The sequence below is a fragment of the Carassius auratus genome, chromosome 42, assembly GCF_003368295.1.
Source record: "Carassius auratus strain Wakin chromosome 42, ASM336829v1, whole genome shotgun sequence".
Taxonomy (NCBI): domain Eukaryota; kingdom Metazoa; phylum Chordata; class Actinopteri; order Cypriniformes; family Cyprinidae; genus Carassius; species Carassius auratus.
Genome location: NC_039284.1, coordinates 10,119,027 through 10,142,381, shown reverse-complemented (window position 1 = coordinate 10,142,381; position 23,355 = coordinate 10,119,027). Strand labels below are relative to the sequence as shown.

Here is a 23,355-nt window from a genome sequence, read left to right as displayed (position 1 = left end):
CTTTTACGCTCATCCTATTTTCTTTGTCAAATGCGCTTGGTACAGCTCAGTCCCTCACTGAATCAATTCAGCTCAAGTTTAACATGGATTATCACCTCTTGGGGAAAAAGAAATCCATCAAACATGTATGCAGATTTTTCACTGAGCAGATCATCAGTAATATCCCAGTACAGATAGCAGCTTATGTGCAGCAAATTGACTTTTAGATTAATGGTCCGTAACCCTTTTTACCGAATTTGTACATCATGGAGTATAACCGGGCCGCCTCCACTCCACTGGTTGCACATCAAATCTGAAAATTTGACATGTAGAACTGGATTTAAAAAGACAAAATTGTAATGATTACACAATGAATTCACTATATTGATATGCATTGCAAGTGGAGATACAGGGTATGCACTGGTTCATATTTAGAGCATTGATTCATTTGCTGATAAATCAAGACATACAATAATAGCTTCTATGAATTTAATAAATTTGCTTTTCTGCTGATCTGCCAGCGCAGATGGTATTACTGTGATCTTTCAGCGGAACTAAGGGACAAAGACACTTACAGAATTTGAACCAAAAAAGCCTCCAAATTCCTGTGATGCACAAGTCAGTTTTTGGCATACCTGACAAAATTAGGGAAGCACTATATATATATATTTCTATTTTTACATTAAGATTACCGTTTTACTTTAAGATTATCCTGGGTAAATCTCAAAATAAATATTATTTTGTCATACTGTGAATGTATGTATTGTAATGACATTCACTTAAATTTTTTATGTATTTAAAACTGCAATATAATTTTAATATATTTTTATCATCACTTCACAAAATGTATGTTGTATTGCACACTTTGACCATGAAATCTCAGACTTGTTTATAGTCTTCCCATCCTTTCCCATTTAAAAAGTTTACTTTTGCAATTAAAAAAAACAATAATAATAATCTGACCGGATAAACAAGCTTTTCATGCTCCGTTTTAAATATTTAAAATATCTCCTTCCTCATGCATCTTTAAGGATTCATTTCCAAACAGTGCTTTGAATGATTACAAATGTCTGCTGACTAATCAGCGATGACTAATTGTTGTTTTCCCTTGACAGCAATGTACTGAAAGCTGTTCTTGGAAGCCTATAGAAGTGCAGTATCTCACTGGTGACACTAGGAAACAAATGTGTCATTTTTATTAAGATAATTTAGAGTGACATTAGGGTTATTTGAGTTACAGACTGGCATGTCCCTTTTTTATCTCTGCAATTCCCAAAGGCAAGACATTCTTCAGGCTGCATCAAAAGTTCTTTGATTACAGTTTTTTAATTTGAATCAAGACGCTGTGGAATGTTGTTCTTCATTAACTTCAGGACATGTGTCCCTGAGATTTCCAGCTCGCACATATGCTTGATGGGGAAGAGTCGTTTCATGTGGCTAATCTTAAACCCATCAGACACTACCTCGTCCCGTGCCATAGTCACAGCTGTGAAATTTACTGGTGTGTTCGGGAAGAGGACGGTGGGTAAGAGTGGCCACCAAAACCCGACTCAGCTGTTTGTAGGTTTGCAGCTGTGGTCGATTGTTTATGGGGTTGAAGCTCTCCTGGTCTATTATTGCTGCTAAAGTGTTTATGCTAAAAGGACGGTAAAGCCTTTTCATGAGGCACTCTAAAATCCTCCAAGCCAGACCTCAGGCTTCCCCTGAAGCTTGTGGAGCACATGGTGTTCAGAATCACAGATGGCAACACCCAGCGTGTGAGAACACAAGATTGAGCCTCCGTTGTTTGTGCTGGTTGTTACTACACCGCTGGAAACCCAGTCAAACTATTGTTGATTATTTTTTTTTCTCTCCGAATGCTGAAAGCATCTAAAGGAGTCTATTCTTTCACTGAAATTTTAACAAGATTTGTCATACGGGTGTATTCTAAAAACAAAAACAAAAAACAAACATCCCTTGCGCTTTCCTTGGCACTTTGCCCTGTGTCTTTCATGCCTTTGAAGACAGACTCTTTAACAGCTAACAAGAGTTTGACTTCCTGTGTTCTGTCAGCTCAGTGGCAACAAACTCATCTGAGGGTCTGAACTAATACCAGCAAACAAATGAATACGCTGTTTACCTCCAAAATCTCTTCATTCTTTCTTTAGATTTTTTAAAAAGATATTTAACACTGTTTTCAGACTATAGTGTATGGCTGCATAACCATTTATGATCAACTCGACAGCAAAAATCAAGATCTAAATCAAGCTACTCAAATTAATTGTGGACATTTTTCCCAAAAATGAAAATTCTGTCATCATTAACTTCCCCAAGGGTAATTTCAAATCTGTATGACTTTCTTTCTTTTGCAGAACATAAAAGAAGATATTTTGAAAAATGTTGTTAACCAAACCATTTTGTTTCTCTTTCAAAAACAAATTGCTCTGTATCTCACGTCTGTCCGCAGGGCAGACAAATCACAGCTCGTGACCAGGAACCCACAGCCTTCCTATATATACTGCTGTGATGCCTGAAACGGCATTCTTGATCTCTTCCCCATGAAGACTTAACTGATCCAGTTCATAGGCATACGGTTTAGGTTGACGTTACAAAACATGGTGGAGTTGTAATCTGTTTGATTGTTTCCTGGTTACTGAGTTTCTCTACTTTGCTTTCAATAGCGCAGTCTCCAATAGCTAATGCGTCAAAGCGAGCTACAAGTCTGACTTGTCCACTATGTCGATGTCTAAAGCCGGGCTTACACTATGCAGTTTTTAAAAAGTCCGTTAGGATTGCACTTGTCAGACTGTATGAACATGATGATCATGTCACACTGTGCCTCAGTTGTCATTAATGTCAGACTGTATGAAAGTGAAAAAAAGTGAAAGTGAAAGTGAAGTGACATTCAGCCAAGTATGGTGACCCATACTCAGAATTTGTGCTCTGCATTTAACCCATCCGAAATGCACACACACAGAGCAGTGAACACACACACACACACACTGTGAGCACACACCCGGAGCAGTGGGCAGCCATTTATGCTGCGGCGCCCGGGGAGCAGTTGGGGGTTCGATGCCTTGCTCAAGGGCACCTAAGTCGTGGTATTGAAGGTGGAGAGAGAGCTGTTCATGCACTCCCCCCACCCACAATTTCGTCCGGCCTGAGACTAGAACTCACAACCCTTCGATTGGGAGTCCAACCCTCTAACCATTAGGCCACGACTTCCACGACTTCTGTATGACACTCAAGGTGCATTAAAAACAGGTGCGTGCAAGTTAACTTGTCTGGAGTTTTACATTAGCAACCCATTATATGTTCAATGACTTCGAGCTGCATTGCATGTGGGGCTTTAATGTTGGCTATCATTAAAAGTATATGAATAACTGCAATACCGGCGTTAAAGAAGAATAGTGTAAGCAGCACTACACACCCACATGAAAAACAGCGGTGTAACTGGTGTTTATGTATCATATGAAGGCAATGTATCATATGAACTTCATGAATGGTGGACGAGAGCACCGGAGTTTATGGGGTTCGAAGAAATCTCTAGCATTAATTGTGATCATGGCTTGTCTTGAAAAACAAAGACAGTTTGACATTTGATGTAGGAGAAGTCACACTGTAGGATTGTGCGCCAAATCTTCTGACTCTGCCAGAAATAAGTTGGAGGGAAAATTAGATCGAAACGTCCATTAATCAGCTGTCGGTGATAATGTCAAACTAATTATCAAAGATTACAGATTTAAGCCTAGGATTATTGGAACCTTTTAGGATTTTCAAAAATCGCACACCGTGAGCCAGGCTTATGATTGCGGTGAAGAGAGGGGAAAATGCCCCTTCCCACTCTAGTCCGGCAGCTTGTGGATTCATGATCTCCGGTAGAGTTCCCTTCCGATATTTATCACTTGCATGGGTGTCCTTTGTGATCTTTCCTTGTCAGGGGATGTTATGGATTCTGAATCCTCCAAGCTTAAACTGTAAGTTTTTTTGTTTGTTTGTTTGTTTTCTCGACCAACAGCTGCTAGAGGAAGGTGAGGAGCTGTATGTTAGCTCACCTCCTCAAAGATGAGCCGGATGATCTGCTGTCAAATGTGATAGATTGTGACTTGGTGGAGGTTTGTAAAAGTGCAGCAGCTAAGCTTAAAATCGCTTGGCCAGTAACTCCGGGGGACCGGGGAGTTAAATGAGATATTTACGACAGTAAAAGCCTTTCCCCCGGCAAAACATCTGCTTCCCGCTTTACCGGCATGTGGTGGCAGAGATGAAGGGAGCGTGGGATAAGCCCTTCTCTCAAAGAGTGTCTGTCAAGGGCTACTCCTCACTGGATGTAAACAAGATGGAGAAGATCAAACTTTCTAACCTCCCACGGTTCAACAGTCAGTGGTTCACTACCTGCACCCGAACTGGTGGACCACTCTCTCATCTGCCAGCCCCTCCCTCCTGAAGAAAATGGAATGCTTCACTGCTTCCATGTTCCAAAAACTTTATAGATCAATGGCGCCAACCGTGCGGGCCCTTAACGCTACTTTATTGTTGATGGCCTCTCGAGCTGAGTTTTTGGAGGAGGTGTGCAATCTAGTTCCCTTTTGTGGTGCCATACAGAATTGTGGACGTACTATGGCTCTTGCCGTTCTGAGAGAGAAGTCGCTCTGGCTTAACCTCTTGAGCACTGGAAACAGAGAGAAATTATAAATGTAAACTTCAAAAAGAAGGAAGGTGAGGCTTTTGACATCTGCATGCTGTGTAAGAAAACGCTGCATCCTCCTGTTTCCCAGTGGCCTGTTCCTCTGACACATAATGGGAGTTTTTTGAGCTCACCTGACTCCAAAACACATAGCAGACGGCTCATCCCACTCACTGCTCCAAGCAGTTGTAAACCCTGAGAAAAGCAGTCATTCGCAGCAGCCATTGCTAAGTCTAGGTCCATTCACACTTCTAGCAAGAAAAAGAGGAATACCTAGGACGCAGTCTCCATGGGAGGGACAGAGGGCACAAAGGGTTTTCTGTGATGTCTTCTCCCAAGTCTCCCACTCCTGTTCCCCCACCCGCAAAGAAGCGGAGGTTGTGGAGTTCGGATGACAAAATAGTTTTAAGTTGTGTTAAGGGCAGTAACGCTTCCCCTAAACACACAATGCTGCTCAGTGTGTTGCACACAGTAATACCACACATTCAAATGCAGAAGATTCAGCCTTCAGAAGAATGTGGTCTGATAAGTGATCACAAAGCACTTCAGACCCTGGATTCAAAGAAAACAATGGGGGGTTGGGGGAGCTGATAGCGTGTTTCAATGTCTCGCCACCGTGCTAGTGGATCTGCCGTAGAGTCAATTGGTTGTTCTTGGAGATAGCGGGTTAACTCCGTGTCAGCGCGTGCTCTGATCTGTAAAGGGGCAGAGATTTCAGACCTCCGTTTATTAAGGAGATCTGTCACAAAACTCATAATCCGTGCCAACGTTTTATGAGCAAATTTCAAAGCCGCACCCGCCCGCCATCTGCTGATTGTTTTGCGCTCTATGGACAATGCAATGCTTTGCTGATGCGAGCCGCAAAAAAAAAAGCCATTGTCTGTTCTAGAAAGGATGCTGCAAAGATATTTAATGCTAATGTATGAGGCATAGGCCTACGCTGAGTTTCATTTACGATGAGATGCGCTCTAGTTCACAGTGCAGTGCAAGTGAACGCGGCTCGCTGGCGCTTCCATGTCACGGTTATCATTGTCTGCTATATTTGCCTTTTATTTATTAAAATACATGCAATTGGTTGATGAAACATTTATTAAAATTAAGATAAAATTTGTACAAAACGAAATTCGTTTTTAAGAAAGGTTTTCTACAAAGCAAAATTTAATGTAAAGTGGTAAATATCATGTCTGATGATTTACAAAACTTCATTAAGTGGTAAAAACCATGTCTCCCGATATATTGCACATCTTATTATCCTATCTAAAAAATGAAAATAATTTTTGATAAAAAATGTTTGTAAAAAATATTTTAATGACACGGTTTTGGCGGTTATAGAGTTCTAATGATGGTGTTCAACTATAACCGCCGGTCTCACGGTTATATACTAACCGTCACACCCCTACTTTCAATGGGTTATAGCATCTGTAGCAACAGGGGATTCGGCTTGAGTGCTGGAAGCAGAAGTATCCTCCCTTTTAGAGAAAATAGCTATAAGATGAGTTCCAGAGTGGGAAACTCAGAAGGGCTATTAGTCCCATTATTTTCTAATTCCAAAAAAAGATGGGGTTTACGCCTGATATTGGACCTGCATGTTCTAAACAAGCACTTAAGAAAGTACAAAATCTGAATGCTCCCAGTTGGAGCTCTTTCTCGCTCAATCTGCAAGGGTGAGTGGCTTTATGTGGTCAATGTCAATGCTTACTTTCATATAAACATTAAACATGCACAAAAAAAGTATCTTAAAGGGTTGGTTCACCCAAAAATGAAAATTATGTCATTAATAACTCACCCTGGTGTCGTTCCAAACCAGTAAGACCTCCATTTATCTTCGGAACACATTTTGAGATATTTTAAACGCATATGACAAACTGCTTTGTTTTGAACTCTCTCACAACAGACACGGAAGAGAAGACAATGCTGAATAAAGTCGTAGTTTTAGCTATTTTTAGACCAAAATGTATTACGATGCTTCAAAAAATTCTAACTGACCCCCTGATGTCACATGGACTACTTCGATGATGTTTTTCTTACCTTTCTGGACATGGACCGTATACCTTTCACACAGCTTCAATGGAAGGACTGAGAGCTCTCTGACTAAATCTAAAATATCTTAAACTGTGTTCTGAAGATAAATTGAGGTCTTACTGGTTTGGAACAACATGAGGGTGAGTTATTAATTACATAATTTTCATTTTTGGGTGAACTAACGCTTTAAATTTTCCTTTCAGAGTGAAGCGTACCAATTTTTTTTATGCTTCCGTCTGGGCTAAGTCTAGCTCCACATTTTTCAGGAGGTGCATAGAAGCAGCACTATCACCACTGAGACACAAGGGTCTCAGGATATCTGCCTATCTACTGTAGATGATTACTTGATATGAATAGACTAGATGAATTGACTCTGTGGCATACCCTTTGCTCTCAGAGGGGAGAATCATGGCATCTGGCTAACTGGCTGTGTAACGCTTCACAATTCAATTTTCAGACCATATGTTGCAAATGCAAAAATAAAAGCAATACTTTGCACGTTAAGCATTTAAATGCTTACTGTAATGTGGTTCACTGGACAAAGACGATTAAAAAAACTAAAACAAAATAGGAATACAATTTATTAATAAAATGTGTAATACGTACAGGAAAGCAGATGAGACAGCAATATGAATGCTAAATTGAAAAAAGGAGATAATATTGCAATTATTCATTTATGAAGTAACTGGAAAAAAAAATAATGATTGGTAGTACACAAAGTATCTGCTTTACAGACAGACACTTTTTTTCTTGTGGACGAAGCACCTTTGGATGTGGATGTGCTCGCACACGCATGGCCAGATGTGTTGCTTTACGCATTTCCACTGCTGAGTTTAACTTCTCCCACCAGAGTAAGATAAATGGATTATCTTTCCTCCTGGTAGCCCTAGTTGGCTGGGGATTCTGTGGCTGGCAGAGATTGTTCAACTCCTTCAGAGAAAGCCCTGGCCACTCCCATTGTGCCAGGACCTGTTATCACTGTTGGGCCAAAAGCAGGCGTGCGAGTGTGTGCCAGGGCCAGTCGCGTTTCCACTGTCACTTCCGGTGCTTGATCGTGTCTTGACGGTGCTTCCTCGGGGCCAAAGGCCTGTGTTTTTTGCCCTGACAAAAACCTTGGGCCAAAGCGGGCTAGAGGAGTAGTTATGAACAAAAGGTGAGTTTCTCCGCATCTGGAGAGCGTCAGCGCCACAGATCATTTGATAAAGCAAACAGCTATTACACCACCATTAAAAACTTTTTAAAATAAGTTGAGCTCAAAACTCACTTTCAGTCGGCAGCAAGTGTTTGAAATAACTTGATCCGATGTGGATTATAATCCCCATACAATGCAGAAATATTTATAAATGATGGAAAATGCAATGCATGCTAGGCATAAACATTACTATAGTAAACATGGTAAATGCGACGAATTGAAGACTGATTGATTTCTTGATTGATCGTCAGTAAAGCCGGTTTTCTAATCAGCGGTTAATTCCATCAGGTGCGTGATTTCACATAGAGTAGCTGTTAATACACAGAGCCGTTGTTAATAGAGAAGATGCGCAAATCATGTAAATTTTCAACGTTTATTGGTGCATCTTCTCAGTTAACAACGGCTCTGTGTAGTAACAGCTGCTCTATGTGAAATCACGCACCTGATGGAATTAACCGCTGATTAGAAAACCGGCTTTACTGACGAGATGCGCATTAACGATCGGCCGATCGTGATCGGAGCATCCCTACGCGTCACGCATGCGGCGGACGGCGGTGCGACACTGGTGGCTGGTGTTGCCAGATTGGGTGTTTTTCCGCTACATATTAAGACCCGTTTACGGTGTGTTTTAGCCGGGTTTTCGCCTGGAAGGCTCTATAGAAATCTGGCACCCTATTGAACGAAGTTAACCTGAGAGAGCGTGCCGTTCACAGACATCAGAATAAACGAGTTGACAGTAACGTTCATCAGGCATTAATACAGCATGTTCAGTTCACGTTCGCCCAAAATATCGTTCAATGAACGTGTTTAGGCACAACACTGATGGTCAGTGATCCAGTTTATAACTGCACTGCCTTGGAATAAAGTGCATTTGACCTCCCTCAATTTGCTTTAGAGCAGGAGTGTGATTTCCATATGTTGAATCTGGTATGGCCTTTATGCCATTATGTATATAGGACAAAATCATTCAGAAAGAATGATCAGTTATTTGTTTCATGGGCTGCTCAATGTAAGGGTAAGCCAATCTCCTTGCAGCACCTTTCCCATTGAATGGGGGAGGTGATTCGAGGAGGCCTATACAGCTGTTTGGTCTCAATTCCCAGGTGGGCTCTGTTCAAGGGGATTTTGGTAGGAGAGCTATCTGGGCTTCCCCTCATACATTTATCATATTTTACCTGATCTGCGCCATAGACTTGAGTGAATTTAAAGGTTATCTTCCATTTACGGTGGGTCTGTCTGGCAGCTTAGGAAAGCATGCGTTACGAGAGTTGGCCATATCTTTCCATCCCTGAAAACAGAGTGAGGTATCTCACCATGCTTCCCTTCTTGGCACTGGGGAAGAGCTTGCTTAGAATGCCATTTCAGCAGTATATATATATATTGGAAGGGGGTGGGTTCCTGATCATGAGCTGTAATTGATTTGCCCTGCGGATAGATGTGGTGTGATTGCTGCTTCCATAGTCAATCACACCTGAAGCCCCATTCACACCACCAGTGACTTTTTTGCTGTGTGTCGCTAGACTCGTGCTGTGAAGACGCTTGTGGGCGTTTCTACTGCTTGCTCCAATGTTATTGTTAGACTGCACATCTTGGCAGAAAATGCAATCACAAATATATATTGCCGGTAAAACTATGCAATCGCAAATATGTATTGCTGGTAAAACTAAGCTATCATTCTAATATGACTAGGAATTAGACTCAAAAGACAAAAGTGGCATTCTGCTGTTGGAGAGTGTTGTTATATAAACTACAGCAGTGCTCGTGCATTAAATCATTAACCTAAACTGCTCACTGCATCATATAACTAACAACTTGAACCAATTTATGTATTAGTGTATTATTCAAACTCAAGTCGCCAGCACTCCTTTGAAAATGCATGGGATTATGTCACTCTGTCACTGGCGATGTGAACAGGGCTTAAGGCATTTCCCATGGTGAGATACCTTTTAAAATAACGCTCAATTTGAACAGTGCTCATTTTAAATGAGTAAACTGATTAACCATCAAAATACTTTTTTAAATTATACTAGATTTTACTAAATGTATGGTAAAAAGAAATGCAGCAGTGTTTGTCAGAAACCACCATAAACAATAAAAATGTTTCAAGTATTGCAAGATAGTGTTTTGGTGCTTGCGTGTTTTACTTATAACACTGTACTTCATTGTCAATATTGTCAAAATATGCTTTGATAAAGGTGACATATCATGAAAATCTGACTTTTCTCGGTTTTAAGTGCTATAAACAGGACCACGGTACACATACTTTACCAACCAAGGGAACCTGAAAAATATGAACCCAGTAACTTTGTTTTGTTAAACCTTTTTCTGTAAGCATCTGAGAAAACGAGCGCATCAGATTTCTCTCCCTTGGTGACGTGGCAAACGGATTATATATTATAATATTACCGCCCCATAATCTGTAATTTTGATTTCGTAAGCATCAATGGTGTACCAGCTCTGATGTCATGGTGAAAGTTTAAGCAAAACATGCTAACTGTTCTAGGGGTCGACCGATTAACGATTCCCCCACCATTCAAAACCGATTTGTCGATAAAATAACTTATGAAATGTGCTAATTGACTCTGATGCCGCCTGTCAGAGCTTACCGCTCTCTCTGTGGCCTAAAGCAGTCTCCACCCACCGCCCATCTGATTTGTTGGAAAACGAGTCCAACCAATCATTGCGCAATTCGCTCTCACTCAAAAGCCCTTGCTAACTGGATTTACTTCGGTGTTCACACATCAGTTGTCTCTCAAAGGTTACGCAGCAGGAGACGTTGCTTAAGTTGCAATAAATCACAATCCACTAACATTGCACTGAAGTTGCAAAACACCTCAATATTACCTATGATTACCGTGATATGGAAAGCGTGGACAGAATCACTGAATCGGGTCATATAAATGGAATGCCACGGAACTTGACAAAGTTTGGATGAATTAATCAAAAGTCAGTAGACTTAAATAGTCACAATATGGACTAGTTTCTGTAAATATTAAGCCGCAAAATACTATTTAAATATGAAACCAGCATGTTCTGCGTGTCTCTGTGTATGTAAATGGCACAGACGTAGAAAACGGACTACACATGAGGACTTGTATACATGAACAACATATCCAGAACTGCTCTGACTACCTCGGAGTGTCACTTCATGAGTATTTGACCGTTTCCTTTGAGTAAAACTATAGTCATCTCATTTGGCTACAGAAACTTAAAAGTTACTCATGGCAACCCGTCAAAATATAAGTTTGGTTTAGTTTAAAGAAATTATCAGAAATGGTGGTGCAGTCTGATATACGTAATACCACTTGGGGATGAAAGTTTTTCATCACTACGATGGATTTCCGTCAACTGGAAAAAAAATGTGGGGAAAGAAACATGTGGCGCATTACTGTTGTTTTCCAAAACACCAAAAATCATCCCTGCCATGGCTGTAGCTTCTCACTAACAACATAACGCCGCTCACATCATTCACAGTGGGGTTACTAACAGAGAACACAGAGCAGGACTTGAATTTCTGCGCAGGATTGCTGCTATAAATAACAATTCTAATTCCTGCAGGGTCCGTCTTTATAACGCGATGAAAGATGACGGAACATATAATTCGCACATGCTTTTGAAGCTGAGGACTCACTCGCATGCTTTCATTTTCTGTGTACCCACAGACTGTGATAAGAAGAGGGACAGCTTTTAATAGTTAGAGAGTTTGCAAAGGTAATATTGATTTAATTCAGCAGTTCTATAAACAAGTACCTCCTGACTTTGCTCTATTTCATCAACGAAGATAGTTCCTAATATAGTAATATCTCCACTGCTTAGCATCTCTAAAACCAAACACAGAGGTGTTTCATTCATGAATGTAAGTGCGTTTTTGAACGAATCTAGTAAGTGATTAATGATTACCCATTCATAAAAACCGTCACTTGCTTCATTCCTAATTGAATAAGCCATTAGTAAAATAAATTGAATTAGTAGTTCTATGATCAAATCTGTGAATTGCTACCATCTGCTGATGGTTCAGTTTAATTTTAACTAATTTCAGTTAAATCATTTAATATTTCTGTATTCAAAATTATATATTTAAAAAATTGATCTCCACATGAATATTTTATTGCTTTCATGCCACCTCATTAACATCTGAAAATGTACCTACAAGCCACTATTGTGGCCTTCTGTGCACACTCTGTAGTACAAATACGTTTTTTTTATTAGTACTAATTTCATATGATTGGTAACTTATTTGTCTTATTCTACTTTATAATATTGTTTTAAATAGAAATTTTAAAAAGCTTATACATTTATGCAGATATACATTTTTGAATTTGACAGATAAAAATTATGCCATTGCAAAGGTGAGGAAAATGCCCCTGTAAACCACTTCACCTCGTATTTGGAAGGCTAATTTTTGATCAGAATGTTTGATTCTTGATCAGAAGTTGCTCCTTAATTTTTAATTAGGAGGACAAGCGCTCATGATTTCAAGAAGAAAAACACTGCTCTCAAACTGGGTGTGTGAAAGGTAAAGCTGTGAAATGGGGTTTGGACAAGAATTACTACTTTTTTTTTTTTCTTTAACCACTTACTACTACAACAATTATTGCAACTTTTGTTTAAAAGAATAATCACACAATACACAATTTCTTCCATGTTTTAGTTTTAAAGGTAAACCCCTTGTTTGCCAAAAATAAGAGTAATTTATGACAAGAGTGCACCCTCAGAAATCTACATTACAAAAGGAGTTTTGAACCTTTGTTTATAAAAAAAGACTTCCTCGTTGCCTTTTTCTCTATCCCATTTTAGAAATCATCAGAAGTTATATATCACTTGAAAACATAAAATCTCAAAATTCATCCTTCAAAACCCATTTTAAAATCAGACATTGCATTACCATGGTACATCAAAATCATGTTACAAAATGTTTTCAGTCATGAATTATCAAAATTTTGGATTTGAATTATAAAAAGTTTGTATCATGCACATTCAAGTCTATCTTCAAAAACGTGAGTGACAGTTAACAGGTTAAAATAAAGAGTTTACTGTGGGATTACTACACTCAATCAACACCAGGGAAGGCAGTTTTTGTCAGAGCTCTTGATTTTCTTAATTTTGACATTAATTTTCATTGTTACAACAGACATATATATTGGCTCAAAATATCAGTTATCAGTCTACTTGATCCGTAATATTTCATCGACCTTAAAAAACACTGTTCTTTGGCTGCACAGACGAGCACAGAACACTGTTTAGAGTCCCAGCCTCAGAGGAGACAACAGAGCAGTGGATTTATTGATTTATTTACTGTATATTGCTGCTGCCACACAGATCTGAAATAAACGTGCAATTTATTTCCCAGTAGTTTACCTTCACAGACATAACCGTTTTTGTAACTTGTGTGTTTTTACGTAAACTTCTGGGTGAAAGAGAAATTAGTTTAGTGCTCCAGACTGCGACCACTTTTTCTGCCAATAGTCAGATACATCATTCATTAATTTTAGGGTTTGTACAACCTTTCGAGAGAGAAATTCAACCACTTTACAATGACTTTTAAGCATTTCACACAACTATTTCCAGCCCTTTAAAGCTCTAAGTTGATCCAGTTTAAATGTTGTTTTTAATGGGATGAACAAAATAAACTTTGTAAACAAACACAAAAATACATCAAATCACAATTATAACCAGTAGACAGCAGCAGAGTTGAAATGATCAAATCATCAAGAAATCAGATTTTGTCAGAATATTAAACTTTTTTTGTGTGTATATGGAAGTAAGAAAAGTCACACACTTTTCTTCAATTTGCTACTTAATCACACATCACTGAAGCTGGTCAGCTCCATATGCTAGAAGAATAATGGTACATTTAATAATAGTGGAACATATACAGTACATTTTTTGTATATAAAAAGTAGATTTTGCAACCGTTACTGTTGTTAATAAAAGTAAATTTTGTATGCATCTTAACTCAAGTTAAGTGCTTTATTGTCAAATCTGTATAAACAATAACAAAAGAAAAATAAACAAGAAATGAACATGAAATATTGTAAGTAACTGCACTTATTAATGCAAAACAATAGTGATTTTATGATTAAATTATCTTTATTTTGAATAACCACACACCACCCCCTGCACAACCAAATCTGCTCCTGGCGTCACCATCTGTAGAACTTCGTGGCACTGGTGCCATTGCTCTCAAATGTTAGTCTGGAGCCTGAGACAGCTGTGACAGCCGTTTTCTGTCCGTGTGCTTTGGATGGGTGCACTCAGTAAACCATATATCAGAAGCTTAAACAACATATGGTTTCAAACAAATTATTTCAGTGCAATAAACATGATAATCAGAACCAAAACAGATGTTTTTAGCAGGTCCGAGCTATAACGGTGCAGCCTTATTTTGGAAAAGGGGGAGGTGGAGCAGCAGATAATTTGCATTTAAAGACACAGGCCCAAAAAACAGCGTGTTTCTGCTTCCACTCAAAATAGGCATTTTCAAAATTGTATAATAAATTATCTGTGGAATATTTTGAGCGGAAACTTCACAGACACATCCTGGGGAACACCAGAGACTTATATTACATTTATTTTAAAATATACTACATGTAACATAAAATATACTTGTTTGTAAGTAGCCTGTATATAAAACATGGCCAGTACTTCTATACTGTAAGGGTAACACATGACACAAAAATTTAAAAATAAACATAAACTAAATAACATAAAACATAAACTGACTTATTTTCTTGCAAAAGCAAATAAACACAGTAAAATTACACAGTAAAAATGCATATAATTTGTTGTTTATTTGCAGTTTGTCCATATGGTATAAAGTGACTTATAATTAACCTATTAGCAGGTTATCATTTGATTTTTCTGAAAAAAAAATATACAAACGTTTATTTATTTATTTATTACACAAATTAGCAGGACATAGTTATCAAATTTTGTTACAGGAGATGTTATTAATTTGTAGAGCCAAACTATTAAAGCTTGCTTATTTATCACAACAGTAATAAAGATGGGTAGTTGGAAAGCTAGATGGCATGCCTTTATTAGGGCCCTTTTTCAGCTTCTCTCATTTGAGTGTGATTTATTAATATAATTATTTTATTTTATTAGATATAAGTTGCAGTCTTGTGAAGTCGTTCCTTTTGTTCTGTTTGCCCTAATGCTGATTCACACACACAGATGTTGCATTATGAAGACTGTTATTATGTGTTTGTAAATGATGAATGTGTTGACTATAGAGGAAAATCTTGTTTGCCAGAACAATACGACCTCTAATGGCAGCCAATGTATCTTGTATATCTTCAGAGACAGCATTAAAGAAAAGGAAAAGCTCACAGTATTTCAGGATGCAACCAGTATGTTCTGTCCCATGTATTAAGAGATGCTGTTGTTTTATTGGTTTGTTGAGTAAACATCATTTTGGAATCTGCATTAATGAACAGTGATAATGGTAATTAGCTAAAAAGTAATCAAAACAAAATAAAATCGTCTTTACAGTGATTATTATAACCAGAATTAGTTTTGTCTTTATAAAAAGGAAAGGAGAACCTGTGAACTTATTTAGAATTTTGATAAACAAGAAGGTTTCTTATTTAATTGTGCTCATCTTTTGAAAATATTTATTTTTTTATAAGGCCTAAAAATGGCCTATAAATCTTTCATAAAATCACTGTAAAATCACTAGGTCATGAAACCCTGTTTCAGCAATGGTTAGTTCTCACCACAGTTTTGAAAAAAATGCTACAGAATTGGGAGTGGTGTGCTGTGGAGTGGAGGAGGAAGAGAGACAACACAGGAGACTTCAGTTCCAGACAGTTTCATTTTACTCCCATTGAGTTAAAGCAACAAATAAATCCACAGCCATTTGCACTTGCACTCTGCATCAAAAAAAGAACATTCTGTTGCACCTCTAATAACTTTTAAAGGTTATTTTGCAGCGTTTATATAAGCCTTTTGATGGTTTGAATGTAAACGCCTGTAAAAACCTGTTAAACTCACAAAATGAATGAATTGCTTTTGTGCCGAACTCTTACATAGTAAAAAGAAACACTCCTTTCTTCGATCTATGAATGTTTCATTCAGTTAATATATGCAGGATAAGAACATGCAGTTTCATGAGTAATTGTGAGACAACTACACGTCATCAAAGTACTGTAGTCATTTGCCATTTCACAAACTGAGAAATAAACACGATTTTAAACCTGGAAGGTGAAAACCGTGCAAAAACCAGTTCTATACAAAAATTAAAACCAATATATGTCTTCACAAATGTATGTACACAAATACCTCTGCTAAATCATAAAGTTTTATGACCCTTTAAAGTGCAAATAAATGTGTTTTGCTGCTTTTGTTCTGGAATGAGCATTGCACATCTGGCTGTTCTTGCACTGATGGAGAAGATGTCAGAGAGGAACAATTTTAGAAGACAATTTATCTGAAAGCTTCACTTTAGTGCACTGAAATGGAGTAAAGTGATTACTCCGAGTCACTAAACTGGCAGAAGGTCACGCAGTGGACCGTCAACTTTTGGACAATGTGTTAGTGTCAGTATCAGACTGTGCCACTGCACTCTTGGTGTGATGATGCAGTGGGTTTACATTCATTATTTTTCAGCCTCTTCTCTGTTAATTTTCTGCTTTTCAAATGGCAGTGTCCAAATGAACCCATGGAACCAGTGTGCTTGTGGCCACTTGAGCTGATAAAGCTTAATTTTGGGGGTTCTTTTGAGCATTTTTTAAAAGTTATTTTCATAACAGCTGATGTGTAATTCCTGAAAAACAAGTTTAATAATGGTGGTCTGTAGATTGAATTTGAATATATATAGGCAGATGTGCAAAAAGTTCCATAGTATTTAGGCAAAACCAAATAATATTTAAAGCAATAGTTACAGCTAATTTGATGAAAGTTTACTCAACCTCATGCCAACCAAGATGTAGATGACTTTGTTTCTTCATCACAACAGAATTCAGCATTATTTCCCTTGTTCACCAGTGGATCCACTGCAGTGAATGTGTGCGGTCAGAATGAGAGCTGATTAAGGGGCCGTTCACATATCGTGTCTTTTGCGCGCGCAAGTTCGTTATTTCCAATGTAGAAGAGCGGCATGCGCGCTCATAATGGAAGCGACGGTGCGACACGCCCGTTTTTTCCAGGCGCGTCCGCACCGCATCCAGTTAAAAACATCTCAACTTTTCAGAATGCCGCAAGCGCACCGCGGGTCATGTGACAAGAACTAACCAATCAGCTTCATCCTTTCCCGTAACAGCGTTGAAAACTCAGCCAAGATGAAGGAACAGCTGATCATAGCTGTATATGGATTGCCATTTTGAAATAAATTTAGTAGCAGAGCTACTGCGAGCGATTTTTAGTGATGCAAATCCATTTATCCTTTGCTGAAATTTCCGCGTCTTAATGGAGAGAGCACGTCATGGTTGCTTAGCAAAGACAGATGCCTCAGGAGCGCTTCTGCCTGAGCGCTTTGGAAAGAAGTAGAAAGAGACGTGCCTAGCGTTTTCCACGCGTTTTTAGGCGCAACATGTGAACGGCCCCTAAAAACACCATAATAATTATTGTCTTGTGCTTGATCTGTGCATATTTCTCTCCAATTATAGATGGGACTTTTTTGACTGGTGCATTGGTTTGAAGTTAAAAACATGATGAATTTATTACAAAAACGCATCTTTACAAACGTTACAAAACATGAATTGATAACTTGAGCTTGAGTAATTTTTCAGCAAATGTTTATTTTTTTTTGTGTCCTTCAGTATTTTACACCCCTTTATAAGGGAATTAAAACCAGTTAACATTGTAGGTTTTAGCTTTTTCCGGTGTGGATTTTGTTCACCAATTTTTCATACTAATAGGCAGAACTTTATTTATCTCCTCGTTGGTATCAGCGATATATGGATGACCATACTTTAATCGTAGTCCTTTGCTCAACCATCTGATCTATCAAAGGCAGTGAGCATTTGTTAAACGAGGCTAAATTATGGAAGTTAAATAGCCCATTTCAAATATCTTTTTCTTATTAAAACAGCATTAAAACACATTTCAAGTAGCTTAAGATAATCACGTTCATGAGAAGGCTAAGCTGAAGGCTGATCTGCTGCAAACACATCTTTACTTTGAGGTTTATGCTGATCTTGTGTCAGTGTAAAATGAGCTTTGCTTACAGTGTTAATTGTTACCTCTGTTCATTTGTTTTTTCGTTAGAGTGTTCTACCATTTTAAAAGTCAAATGGTAATTTGAGACTACAACAGACATTTGCATTGATTTCATCATGATTGGTTCATAAAGCAGAAAATCACTGTTTCTTTTTCGACTCTAGATACTAATGGACTCAGATGCTAGAAGGGTTTTATATTTCCACCCACTTTATTCCTAAGATTTGTCATCGCTTAGGCTGTGTTTTCCATCATGCCACACACAATGTGTGTTTTAAAGGCTCCCTGATTAAAACTGCAATCAACAGGATGGCACCCATTTTAGGGATCATTCATTAAACAACTCTATTTGATATTCACTCTTATCTGAGACGCTGCAGACTGCGAGGAAGAATCTTTGAGCATTAGATCCTAGTTAATGTTTCATTGTGTGTGTTAAGATCTGGCCTTCAGCAAGTTTTGTGAAGATTCTTAAGTGCTTATCCATTTGATCTGATAAGCTTATTGGTCTAAGAATGCAAATTCCATTCATTTTTCCTAAATTAAATGCGTCAAATTTCAGAATGGTATTAAACACATCAATTTATATGCTAAAAGAAATAGTATTTTGCCGGCATTTCTCTCAGATAGCTTTTTCAGAACTTTTATGTCTGTATAGTGATACTGTTGGTTATCATTGTACATGATTATCGTTATGGATTCCTCAAAGCACATTTTTATTTTATCCACATTTCTCTATGATATTATATCTTCATCACAGTCACATTCTGGCTATCTTTAGTTATCTTAAAGGTGTATTTACAGACCCGAGTTGAGGCTGTTCTATGGCTGCTCAGTGTAAAGATACTGGATAAATGCCTGCTCTAATTCACCTCAGCCCCTATATGAAAAGTATACGTGCTGTGGAGGCATTTTATTTCACCTCTGAACAGCATCTGTCACCTTTGCAATGTAAATATGGCATTAGAAAACTATTTCGTTTAACAAGGAGATCTGGAAGCAGCTGTAAAACATGTTATACTTCCCATCGATTTACAGTGTGGTTTTCATACTTGGCTGCCCTATTTTCCTCTATTCCTCTATTGTTGACTCTCTAATTTATAATTTGAAGGCAAAGCAAATGCACACGAACATCTATATTTCAAAGCAGTTTTAACAGCATCCAGCTGTGATGCATTGTTTCAAGATATTTATACACAAAACATCTGACTTAAAGTCTTTAAGACCATTACTCAATTTTTTTATTTTTTATTTATTTTTTTGCTAATCAGTTGACAGAATGAAAAGTGTAATTTAAAATATGGGTAAACACCTGTGTATAATCAATACATAAAGTTCCTTAATTTTAACAATGAACATATTTACAGAGCTTTGGTTTGTGTTGGGGATTTAGAAGAGTTTCTATTGTGTTTTTTTAGTTTTATGGTTACCATTGTGTTAAAGAGTGGCCCTTCTGTAATATATACTAGGGACACTAAATCATTATTAGTTTTTTTTTCCCCCAGTGTTATTTGTTTATGAATTTGTTCATAATAGCCTGAGGTACTTGTTTTCACATGCATCTCATTAGAGACAAGGACCTAAGCTTGACAAGCATTCTGTATTGAGGACCTCAAAAACCAACTGGTTGTTTGAATTAGATTTGAATAAGGAAAGTAGGGCTTGTTCCTGGAAGAACTGGGAGTTCAATATCATTATGTGAGGCATTGCACATATTTTAAAACTAAAACTCGTGCCTAGCCAGCTCTGGTAACCTCATGCGAACTTTTATCCTTTGGCACTTATTTAATTATAGTTTCTGAGTATTACTGATGATCAGATAGTCCAAGGCACTCCATTATGTAATAGCTGTTGATTCAAGGCACTTGCTCACTGCATGCGATCAAGGACTGACCAATAGTGAGTTTACGGAGCGATGAGGTCTAAACACCAGCCGATACCTGTCATTTTTGAATTATTTTCATCAGTCAACTACCTGAGTGATGCCAACGAGACCTCGTCCCAGCGCAGCAGCGGCTTTCACGAATGCAGCGCATGAATATTATCTCGAGCAGCACGCTACTTCGGAAGTAGGTCACCGATTAAACGTGTCTTGTCAGCTGTGTGTGCTCCACTCGTTTCATTTCAATGTTGAGCATCGATATTATTGTAATAACCCAACAACAGGACCCTCGTTGCTCGCGGAATGTGATTATTTGATCGGGAATACAGCGGAGTGAGTGGATGACGAGGTAAATGAAGGATTACTAATCTGTTTTATCTTGTTTATGCGCTGTTCTCTAGCGCTCGCGCTCTCTCTCTCTCTCTCGCTGGCTGGGGAAATAGCCCGAAACATGACATGATCCGCGAACATTGCTGTTTAAATTCGGTCCGAGACGCGCTTTTTAGTTAGACTTGTGAAACTGTTCTTTCATCGTGCTCAGGATACCATCGCGAAGGCTCGGGATTCTCGGCAGGGACCGACCGAGCGCTTTCCGCTTCGGCGTTCGATTCTCACGGTTGGCCATTTAGTCTAATTTTCAGCACTGACAATTGCTCGGGTTCGAGTTGACCGAGCTGGATCGGTTGGGAGGTATGCGGTGGCAGAAACCGTAGGATGTGAAGCGAACGGAGCTGTGTGTGTGTTTAATATATATATTTTTTATAAAGTGTGTGTGTATGTGTTACGTGTGATACGCCCTAAGAGCCAAGCGAGATCCTCTCATCATCATACACCTCCAGCACGCGCTTGCTGCCTTTATCCCGGATTACTTTAATCGCGCTGTACATTTCACTCAGATAGGTTTCCTTTCTTTTCTCGGTTCTTTTTTCCGTCCACACCTTCCCGTTCTCCATATCTGCAGTGTAGGAGGGGAAATGAACAACATCTATTTGTGTACAGTGAGTGAGGGGTACATTTCTAATTACTAGAAGGGAAAAGCAACTTCTTTCGTCTCTAAACGTCAGATATCACTGCATTCCCATCTAGACTGGACGCATGTTACCTAACGTTTTCATTTTAGGAACGAAACGCAAGATGGCTATCCGATTATTTGCCAGAAAGTCATGGGCTGATACCTCAACCCGAAAAAACACCCGAAATGTTAAATTACGGGCAGCAGTCCATTTCCCGTCACCCTTCCTGAAACTAGAAAGAGAACCTCTAATTTTCCACAATATTGTGCCAACAATTCATCCTCCAGCTACCTTTCATTGGAGAGTTGTGTTGTTCCTCTCAATTGGTCGTGACCAGCAGTTAGTCTGTTATTTTATGAGCCCCACATCCCTCCAGATCAATAACTTGCGACATTCACAGAATTACAAAATGTTGATTTAGTTTTCAGTGACACTTTGAAAGTTTATTTAAAGCTTTCCACATTTTCGAGCATGCTGTAGGATTATTTTCAGTAATGGTCTATATACGAGCAATAGAAGAGAAAAGGCTTTCAACAAAGAATATTATTTAATGGAGTGTGAAATGTTTGATTTCTGGATTAATGTTGATTCTTGGTAAAGATTTTAGAGCTTTTTGTTTTAAATTGATAACTAATGGAAATCCCAAATTGATTATTTTTTAATGCACGTTTTTGATTACAGTAATAATATAATGAGAAATATGGATCTCTACTGTAATCTTTGATGTTTGGTTATTTGACTTTTAGTATAAGGGTCAATCTGTTTGGGGAAATATTTTACAATAGTCACTTGCAGTTAGTGGAAACTCAGATTGATTCCTCTTTATCTGGCTGAATGATTTTAAATGATCGAGAGCAGTAGGACAACTGAAGATGACTGTTTCTGAAATGAGAGAATGCTACAGTTGTCCATTAGGGTAGATGCCTTATTGTGTCCATATTATACTGTTTGTTTTTAGGAATGTGCATAAGAGTGTTTCTTTCACGGGTGCTAAACTCACTCTGTGCGTTGTAAAGGAGAGCGATGCATGCATCTGAGGTTGACTGATGGTTATGATGACCTCTTTTATTTGACAGATGGAGTTTCAAATACAGCAGCTGTCAAACTTAATAACCGAGCACATGAATAAATGAATCTATTCGCACAATCCAAGCAAGCCTGTAGCATTCATACTTTTTCAAAGCTTTTTCTGTCTTTCATGGTTGAACTCATTGATATTAATAATACAGGACATAAAACGCAAAATCATATTTGAAATTAGAGGGAAGCATCAAACATAAAAATGTCTTTGTATAATAATAGCTACTAGGTCAAATGTCAAATTCAGCTAGAAAGCCTCAAGGACTTCTGTTCATTTTAAAGGAAGAGGAACTTGTCAATAGGTCAAGCAGTTAGTGTTTTGTGTCAGTTAGTGTTAAGTTTCATATGGAGCCCAATTACTGTTGTGTCTCGGTGTGTGTTTGACCCATTTCATTTATTCAGTAGGTCTTGGGAAAACATGTTGGACATGTTGAATCATGAGTAGATATTGATGAATACTGCATTTGTTTCTCATCTGCAAGTTTAAAGGAATTCTACCTAAATGTCCCAAAAAATTATCTGGAGAACAGCAATTTAAGTGGCACTTAAGAACCTAGAGCCACTCAGACTTATGTTATTTATCAAGTGTCTCTGTTCATCGGTCTCTTAAAGGAATTCCCAAAAATGAAAAGTTGCGTCATTAACTAGACACCGAATAGCCTAAGTAGTTGTTTTAAAGGCACTGAGAGTTTCCATCATTGTACTTATTTGGAAAAGGGCACAATAAACATTTCCCTTTGCGTAGTTCAGAGAAGAAAAAAAAGCGATATGACTTACTTTGAAACAACACAAGGATGAGTGAACAATGGCAGAATGTTATTTTTTTTGGATGGATATGCCTTAAAATTATGCAGAATGTCACAGTGTGGTACTTTCCTGTCAATCATATGTATTGGTATTGTTTTGTGCTCTCTCTGTACATGTTTTAGCAATTATATCATATATTTGAAAAATGCACAAAGGCTGATTATGGCAGTCTTCCAGTTCTATTAGAGATGAATGTAATCGGTTCTAGAGCCGTGATGCCAGTTTTTGCCAAAGGAATGATTTAGGTTACATCTCAGGGTTAAAATCTCAGAAATGTTATACATTATTAATGCATTTTATGTAGTCTAGTTGAAAGATTTTTGTTAAAAAAGGCCAAAACAGCATATGCTCATTAATTATTTTTTTAGGCCTATTGCACTTACGCTGTTTACTGACCATGCTTGTTACTGCCCAATTAAAATTCTCTAGCCAGACCAGCAACCTGATTAAAGTGGCACATAAGGCCACATTTGTGCTGATTTTCCAACATTAGTTCACATAGCCGTTCGCATTAATATTAATTAGTAGAGGTTACAAAAGTCGTAATGGCTTCTGT

General features: G+C 38.2%; 1 protein-coding gene across 3 annotated transcripts in view; it reads left to right on the top strand.

Moving 5' to 3' along the window:
• Nucleotides 1–23,355, top strand: part of LOC113060601 (bromo adjacent homology domain-containing 1 protein-like) — a 37,548-nt gene that overhangs the window by 4,008 nt on the left and 10,185 nt on the right. The window contains exon 1 of one of the 3 annotated variants that reach the window (XM_026229665.1): nt 19,881–20,086. The exons of 1 other annotated variant lie outside the window; for it this stretch is intronic. The gene's annotated coding sequence lies outside the window, so the exon portion shown is untranslated. Of the gene's footprint in view, nt 1–19,880; nt 20,249–23,355 lie in introns of those variants that run through there. One more of the 3 variants, XM_026229663.1, reaches the window with a different exon arrangement.